We start from the raw sequence: 9617 nt of genomic DNA, 5'->3' as shown, positions 1-9617 counted from the left end.
TAGGATACCGAGCAGTATTCACATTATTCTTGGTGAACCAAGCGTCTCGTGTTTTCTCCGATATTCTTTTAATAGCCACATTAGCTGCCCAAAGTAGGCATTCGATTGTCACCAACATACTTTCCTTTGCGTATTTTTTTTTCGTTACGGTTCCCCCGCCCCACAAAAGGAAAAAAAAAATGTTGCGGCGCAGCGAATTGTCGCATGGTGAAAGTTCTATTTTGTTACTTCTTTTGCGGAAAGTAATGGACCATGGGACGCTTCAGCTGCCGCATGCTCATTATATTATTGCGATAGCAATTATTTGGAGACTCTAGGCGCATTCCTGCCGTCGCCGTCGCCCTCATATTCCGCATAAAGTCTAAGGGCGATAACATCGTGACCGCGCGCCGCATGCTGTATGTGCGAGTGAAAGCGTGCGTGTGTGTGTGGGGGGGGGGGGAATGGGTGAGTCGATGATGGTGGCTCAGTCTTGTGTGCGCAAAAAAGAAAAGCGGGGAGCAAGCGCGCCGCGCCTTCCGTCGCGCGTGATACATCGGGGGGAGTGGATGGAATTGGGGCGGGATCTAGGATTCTGCGAATCTGTGATTGCGCAAGATGTTTATTTGCCTTGTTTGACCCATTATATACCATGACGTTTTCTTAGATACGTAGATTTATTGGAAACTTATACGTATGTTTAGAAATCTTGTTGCGAGGTTTTGTGAATACGTGCAGTGAACTTTGTTTCCAGTGGCAATTTTTTGCCCTTTATCAAGCTGTATCTTAGCATTTGTATATTCCATTGCATCTACGCATTTCTAATGTACGAGGGCGAGTCAAATGAAAGTGAGTCTACCCACCCCGCGCAATAATGGTTCTGTTCATTATCTGCAAGGCCTGCGCGTAGCACGCAGGCATCTCTCATTTACAAAAGTGACACGCAGGTGTGAGCGTAAATGTTCTTTAATGCGCTCATAAACTTGATTGAACATGGTTACGTGACGTAATGGACGCTCCAGAAGTTTAGCAGCGTGGTGCCGTGAGCTTTTTGACAGCTGAAGGTGTTTCCCGAAAAGAAATTACTCATCGTATGGCTGCCGTGTAGATTGAACATTGCATTTCATTGGCCACTGTGAAGCGTTAGAACAAACGGTTCAAAGAAGGACGTGAAAGTTGCAAAGACGATCCCAGACTGGGACAAAGCCATCGTGCAATCACCCCTAACAAAATTTCAAAGGTTGATGAGCTGATGACACAAGAACGGAGAATAAGCATCGATGAACTGGCAGAGCGTGTGAACATCAGTCACGGTTTGGTTCACCGTCACCGTTGACGCCATAATTCATGAACATCTCGGTTATCGGCTCTTGTGTGCGCAATGGATGCCCAAGATTTTGAATCTCCGCCAGAATACGGAGAAGTTCGGCGCTGCCTTTACTCATCTGATCCGGTATTACAATAAGGGTGACGATTTCTTGTCTGCAAGTGTGATCGAGGACGAACCATGGTGCCACTACTACGAGCCTGAAACACGACGGCAAAGCTTACAATGGAAACAATTGAATTCACCACCCCCTAAAGAAAGCAAAGGCCACCATTTCCGCCGGAAAGGTGTTGTTGAATTTTATTGTTCGATCGTCAGGGGCCATTACTGATAGAATTTACTGAATCTTGAGAGACTATCACTTGTTTACGATATTGTGAAACGCCGGATCGCCTGCGTGTCGCAGTCAAGAACAAACTACGTGAAAAATTGACGAATGGGTTCTTCTTGTTCCACGACAATGCCCATCTCCAAGTCGCTGATTTGGTTAATATAAAACTGGCGACGTTCAAGTGGGAAATGCTGCAATATCCGCCATACAACTCAGATCTGTCGCCTTGCGACTTCCACATTTTGGGGCAACCGAAAAAACAGCTCGTGGGAACCAGATTCGTCTCGGACGATGACGTGAAAGTCAGTTGCAGATGTTTTGAAGCAGTAACCCAAGGAGCTTTATGAGACGGGATTTACGCGACTCGTTAGTCAATGAGAGAAATATCTAAATGTCTAAATGCTCATGGAGGCTACTTTAAATAAAGTACCGCGTTTGTCATATATTCGCATTGGCTCACTTTCATCTGACTGGCCGTCGTAAGTTCTGCAAAACTCCTGCTTTCTATACGTGCTTTCTATTGCGACTATAATTCCGGTGCAATTACTCACGATACACGACCGGTGACAGCTGCTCCTGTGTAATACGTTGGAACAAATGACAGCGTCATTGAAATTTTTCACTGGCCGTTACATATAAACAAGAATGTAAACAAGGATCTTGAATGACAAAGTTTCATTAACATATTTGTCCTCAACTTGTTCATTTCATGGCCTTTACATATTTCATATGTAAAGCATGCACCGCATGCACTGCTTTGCTGGTTTCGAACTGATGTAGTTCTAAAGCTCGTATGATATTTTCTTTACTTAGTAAATAGACAAAAATATGGAAGCATTGACATCAGTTATGTAGGGCACAGTTTTTGGCACATGCGAGTATAATATTCTATGAAAAAATACATATTTTGCATGTATTGGCAATGCGTAGCGTTCAAGCATTCGTTTGCAGCATCTTTGGCAATGACAATACAGTTATTATTCATGTATTTGATCCCTAGGCAAATTGTTTAAGAGGAAGCTTTAGCTCAGGCCCAACTCCAACGCGGCCTATTCAGATACATGTAAAAAGCAGAAACGCTTTTCTGAGATAACCCTTGAATCGTTTTAATGAAATTTGTTGCATTTGGAGAGGGTAAGTTTAATTCTAGTGTCTGTTGGAAGCGGAATTTCGACTTAGGGCTAGAACTTTGTTTAAAATTTTTTGAAAAATTCGATACTTCAAAAAAAAAATAGGACGAAGCTTACAAATTAAGAGCTCTTCATCAAGAATAGATATCGCGGTTCTGTACACGGCACCCACTACACCATTCATTCATAGCGGACAAATAGGATATGTCTAATTGTATCTTACAGGAATTGGTTATGTTATGTACAATGGTTCTGCAAGAGCCGTATTTCCGTAATAGTTAATTTTTTTAGACTCATGTGTAACATATCAATTTTGTCCGCTGTAGACGCACTGTTATGTGCAATTCACGGAATTGTGATGTAAATTTTCATTGCTGATTTACACATTTATAAACTTAATTGTCTCGTTTTCTGAAACTTTTCGATTTGTGCCACTTTTCAATAAAATAATGACGACATAAATCGAAAACTCGAAACAAACAGGCACCAGAATTTAAGATTTTTTTAAATGCAACAAATATAATCAAATTTGGTGCAGTGGTTGCCGAGAAAAACGAATTGTCGTTCTACTTGTGTTTAGATAGGAGCATCCGACCTAATTTTTCCGCTTAGGAGGAGGCCGAGCTGCAATGTGAGCCCCCCCCCCCCCCCCCCCGAACGAAATTTCTGGCTACGCCACTGCTCTCCAGGTCAGTGAGCAGGCATTGCAATTCGTGCCCTGAGTTACTAAGCAAGCCAATATCATCAGCGAATCGCCAGTTCCTAAGGTATTCTCCCTTAACTCCCACTTCAGGTCTCTGAATACCTCCTGGAAACATGCTGTGAATAGCATTGGAGAGATCGTATCTCCGTGCCTGACGCCTTTCTTTATTGGAATTTTGTTGCTTTCTTTATGGAGGACTACGGTGGCTGTGGAGCCGCTATAGATATCTTTCAGTATTTTTACATACGGCTCGTCTACACCCTGATTCCGTAATGCCTCCATGACTGATTAGGTTTCGACTGAATTAAACGCTTTCTCGTAATCAATGAAAGCTATATATAAGGGTTGGTTATATTCCGCACATTTCTCTATCACCTGATTGATAGTGTGAATATGATCTATTGTTGAGTAGTCTTTACGGAATCCTGCCTGGTCCTTTGCTTGACAAAAATCTGAGGTGTTCCTGATTCTATTTGCGATTACCTTAGTAAATAGTTTGTAGGCAACTGACAGTAAGCTGATCGGTCTATAATTTTTCAAGTCTTTGGCGTCCTCTTTCTTATGGATTAGGATTATGTTAGCGTTCTTCCAAGTTTCCGGTACGCTCGAAGTCATGAGGCATTGCGTATACAGGGTGGCCAGTTTTTCTAGAACAACCTGCCCACCATCCTTCAACAAATCAGCTCTTACCTGATCCTCCCCAGCTGCCTTCCCCCTTTGCATATCTCCCAAGGCTTTCTTTACTTCTTCCGGCGTTACTAGTGAGATTTCAAATTCGTCTAGAGTATTCTCTCTTGCATTATCGTCATGGGTGCCACTAGTACTGAATAAATCTCTATTGAACTCCTCTGCCACTTCAACTATCTAATCCATATTAGTAATAATATTGCTATCTTTGTCTCTTAACGCATACATCTGATACTTGTTTATTCCTAGTTTCTTGTTCACTGCTTTTAGGCTTGCTCCGTTCCTGAGAGCATGTTCAATTTTATCCATATTATCCTTCTCCTTATGTCAGCTGTCTTACGCTTGTTGAGTGACTTGGAGAGTTCTGCGGGTTCTATTCTAGCGTAGGGTTAGAGGCTTTCATACATAGGCGTTTTTTGATCAGATCTTTCGTCTCCTGCGATAGCTTACTGGCATCCTGTCTAACGAGGTTACCGCCGACTTCTATTGCACACTCCTTAATAATGCCCATAAGATTATCGTTCATATCTTCAACACTAAGGTCCTCCTTCTTGAGTTAAAGCCGAATACCTGTTCTGTAGCTGGATCCGGATTTCCTCTATTTTCCCTCTTAGCGCTAACTCATTGATCAGCCATGTGTTTAGCACTTGTTTAAGTGCATGAAGCCCTAATGGAACGGAAGCCACCAGCATGCCCGAAAATTTGTAGCGTGTACTTCGTTCGTGAAGAGACACCGACGAATACACAGTTTTCGTATGTGCATACAATGTTCCCACAGGCTTACCGCAAAGTGAATGCTACAGCGGAGGAAAGTCGTACAATCAATGCGCGCGCCTTGTAAGTCTATGGTGCACCGGAAAAGAAATTTTTATGCAGCTTTTAACACCTTTGGGTATAACCTTGACATGGCTCGGTTCACTTTTCGCGCAAACAAAGAAAACACTCTCAAACGGGTAAACGTTCGGACCATGTGCATCGCAAACGATTTATTGGGTGTGTATAATTTTTTTCATCCACGTAGTGTCATGCACATGTCATTGATGTTCATACCTTGACACATAATACCATGGAGGCATGTCAGTGTCAGGACATACCATACGCACGTATCATTCATGGTATGATAAAAAGACATGTAATGTATGCTATGTCGTTCATGTATGTAATAAACGTAATCTCTGCGTTTCATGTTATATGTAGGCACGCTATTCCTGATCTCATGACATCCATCTCATTAATGTCATTACATCTCATTCATGACACGTATCTCATTGCTGACATCGCACGTAATGTCACGCGTAATGCAAAAGCGGTGGGAGGCGATGTTGAGGATTTGAAGGTATCGAAAAGACGCCGTCGCGTCCATTAAAGGCACGTTCACACCGAAGGCGGAGCGGACAAGCGGCGAAGCGGCTCCGGCCAAGCGGTCGCGGATTTTCCGCTTTGCGGGAAATACGTGGCCGCTTTGCCTGATCGCGCTCGGACCAATTTTTTCCGCGCGGTCATGTTGGCCGCTTTGGCCGCAGCCAAGCAGAACCCGACCCGGCGGAAGCGCTGGTGAACGAATGCAAACATCCCGCCGATCAGAATGCAAATGGCGTCCACCATGTCGGAGCCAACTGTGTTCTCCGTGGAACTGCTGCTGGACATCATCAAACAGTACCTGGTCCTGTACGACAAAAGTCATCCAACGTACAAGGAAGCGGAATATAAGAAAGAGATATGGAAGAAGATTTCGCAGGATTTGGGTGTGACTGGTAAGTACACATCACCTTGCCAATAGCGTAATGGGTAAATTCCTCGTTGGCGTCGCCTATTCTCCTCGCACGGGTGCTTCGGACAGTCTTTCTCACGCCTGCAGCGCTCGTGTTGTATCAATCATACCGGATTGTACCTTTCTCGCGCCTTACGGCGCTCTACCTTCAAAAATAACATCACTGATTATACCGGGGCTGCAGTAGGGGCCATACTCGAGACCGAGTCTGCTCTCATGGAGCAGTATCTTCGCTCGTGCCGGGTTTTTGCGTTTGGTGCTCTTCGTGACTTTTCAGAACATTGTAACTCAAAGGGGACCATTAAAGAACGCTTTTGTGAGAGGAGAATAGGTGACGCCAACTAGGAATCTACCGCGTTGTGTTGTCACGACGGTTTAAAACGACGGTGTCACGACGATGTTTAAAAAGCGTATGTAGGCATAATATGCGACTTGTACGCTGAACACGTAACATATATATACTTAGAGCGTTGCTCCACGCAATCCGACGATTACGTCGAGTTGCGCGTTTCTGTCGGCAACGCCCGCGCTTCAGCTTGTGATATGCATTTACAAACCGTGCGTTTTTACAGCCGCGGATGTGTGTTTGTTTAATATGTGGACAAACTGCGCGTTATCTCTTGAATACATACATTATCGGTGTCTAGACGTATGCTAAAGTGCACTGGAGCTTGAACATACGCCTGAAAATTAATCGAGCACCATGCGTGTGAAGACGGATAGGTGGAAGCTCCGTCGTTTTCTTTCATTTCATACAACTTAAGGGGCTATACGGCGTGCCTGCACTTACTTTCGCTATTTTTGTTGAGTTTGCTTACCCAATTACAAATGAAATGTATAAAAATCACTGTGCTGGACTAGTCGGCATGCTGCTGCAAAAAATGTAAGATGTATCGCTTTTACCATGTAGATGCACATGTGTACAGCGTTTGAATGCTTTCGTTCTTGCTTTGCAGATGGAATTTTCCAAGCCAAATTCAAAAATTTGAAGGATAACTTCACAAAAACAAACTAAAATAAGGGACAAGATGAAGAGTGGGGCCAGAGCCAAAGATGTGCCCACAGTTAAATGGAGGCACTTTGAGCCACTGATCCCAATCATGGAAAAAGTGTACGAGGAGACAATGTAAGTGATGTTACCAGTTAGGCCGATACCAATTTCCACAGCATTATGGTGCTACTTTATTGTCGGTTTCACTTGCAATGTACAACATAATTACACCACAAGTGCTTGTGACTCTTGCTTCTTGTAGCACGTCATTATTTCAAATCATATTGACCGCAAAAAAGACGGGGACAGAGGAAGAAAACACATAAACAGTACGGGCGGTAACTTTCAGTTGAAAGTTACCGCCCGTACTGTTTATGTGTTTTCTTCCTCTGTCCCCGTCTTTTTTGCGGTCAATATGATTACTGCGTACTGCAATATGATTTGCAGTAAGTACGAACTAGGCCAAACTGAAGTTCTTCTGAAGCATATACGTCATTATTTGTTTTGATCAGTATGCTCATTTCTTGTCAATACGAACTACTTTTACAGCATTTGCAGCAACATTGCCTTTGAGCAGACAGGAGGGAAGTTGAGGAGACTATCTCTCAATTTGAAGTTGACTTTGTCCTGCAACTTCACTGTTGCATGTGATTATATAAATTTTATGCGTGGTAATATTATTCCATAGAACTCATGCAAACATAAAACAATAGTAATATGTGATGTCGTTTTCTACTACACTGCAGTGACTTTGATGGATCGAATGTGCCTCGAATGTTCATTAAAAATCAACAAACATCTGGCCAGCATCAACAGAGCATTAGATGCGTAACTGGAGCAAATGTTTTTATTTATGCTTGATGCAGATCAGACAAGTCTGCCGAAAGTGGCAGCGGAAGCCAGGATGACTCCCAACTTAAACTTTCATTGAATGAGATCCATGAGGTCGGGTGGATGGATTTCGAGGCAGGCAGCAGCTCTCATCGAACTTCCAGCAGTGGCACCTCTGATACGTAATGATATCATGTTTTATTGCATGCTGACTTATGGAAACCAAGCTTTGTAATGTGCTACCCAGTGCATAACTTTGTGCTATCTTTCCTGCAGGCCACAACAGACAGATTTGCAGGAACTGGAAGTGGAGGCTCCAAATAGAAGGGGAGGAACTTGCTGTGGAATGTGGTGTGTTGAAATTGTTGGAGGTATATACAATAGGTTTAATCTTTCCGCAGTGCATCAAGGTCACGAAAATATCGAAGGACTTCAAGAAGCCAGAACACGTAAGTTGTGAAATATATGACGTAAGCTGTGTGGAGCATTATGAAAATGTATATATTGTCCACTTGCAGTCCTTGCGACGATGACTCTGGGACCCTGGCTGTGGCAGCTGAGTGTCTTAGCCACATTAGGCATCAAGAGAACAAAGGGAGCAGCAGAAAGACGTACTGCACCATTTTGCGCATACCATGGTTGGTATGCTACGCACTTTACCTGCAGACGACCAATTCGACATCATGCATTCTGTGCACAACCTAGTGTACGATAAAATCAAAGAGGTCAGACGACGGGAAAATACAAATGAATAAATTGTAGTTTATTAGTACCGTACTGTTTCTTGTATTTTATTTATTGCTTTAATACTTCCAGTGCTCCAAGCCAACTTTGTTTAGACTAAAACTTTAGACATCAATGAACACAAGATTGAATTGGCTAGATGGTGAGATCATGCAAAAAAAATTGCATAGAGTCATCAAGGTACGTCTTTAGCGGAGCATGATGATGTGCTAAGTAATTTCATTGTCGAAAATTCATGTTTGCTAAAATGCATTTGGATGGTTAGTTTTCTGTGTAGCCAGCGTGTTCTTCTGGGGATTTTTTTAGGAATTGATAGGATAAACTAATTAGCTGGATATAATACAGACCTGCATTCCCATGTGTGTGCACTTATGAAACAACAAGGGCAATAAAAATGCAAATGATTAGTAAGTGGGTAATTCATGACATACTGGTTACATTTATTTTTGTTGTATTGTTTAACTGATGTTATTATGCTTCAAAACTGTGTAAAGTCGAACTTACTTGGCTGGTTACGATCTGCAGTCTTTTACGGGGCTCTCCTGTCACGGCACCCTTCCCTCTGTGATGAAATATCACACAGTTTGTCGCGCATGGCATAAGCAACCCTGAATATGAAGGATTTCCATTAGAGCACCTTATTTACGAAGCATAATTTCCCTAAATATTGTTTGTTTCCTTAAGTTAACTGAAATACTGTGTGATACAGCAAGAACATCTGCAGACCCAACGCACACATTGTAATAATGAAGCGAAGCATTTGTGGCGCACATCATTCTACGTAAACTGGCTAATTTTTGTCCAATGCAATGTACAACCTCCTGCAATGTTCATTCACAACACAGGTTCCTTGGGCATTGTTATCACATCACGTTTATCACTGGCATCGTTATGTGCAGGGTTTGTGCACTGCGCAATCTAGATATAAATGCAAAGAGGAGTTGAGGCAGATGGACAATGTAAGGCGCTTCATAATGGACGATGAGGCAAGGATGGAGAGGAGAGCCACAATAACAGACAGGTGTAAACACCTGAAAAATTCTCAAAATTTTATAACGCTTGTGTGACAGTGCCGCAAGAACTGGTGTTGCAAATGTAAGAAATGTTAGCAAACTGCTGATTT

The sequence above is a fragment of the Dermacentor albipictus genome, chromosome 2, assembly GCF_038994185.2.
Source record: "Dermacentor albipictus isolate Rhodes 1998 colony chromosome 2, USDA_Dalb.pri_finalv2, whole genome shotgun sequence".
In the NCBI taxonomy this organism is placed as follows: domain Eukaryota; kingdom Metazoa; phylum Arthropoda; class Arachnida; order Ixodida; family Ixodidae; genus Dermacentor; species Dermacentor albipictus.
Note: the sequence above shows the minus strand (reverse complement) of the source record.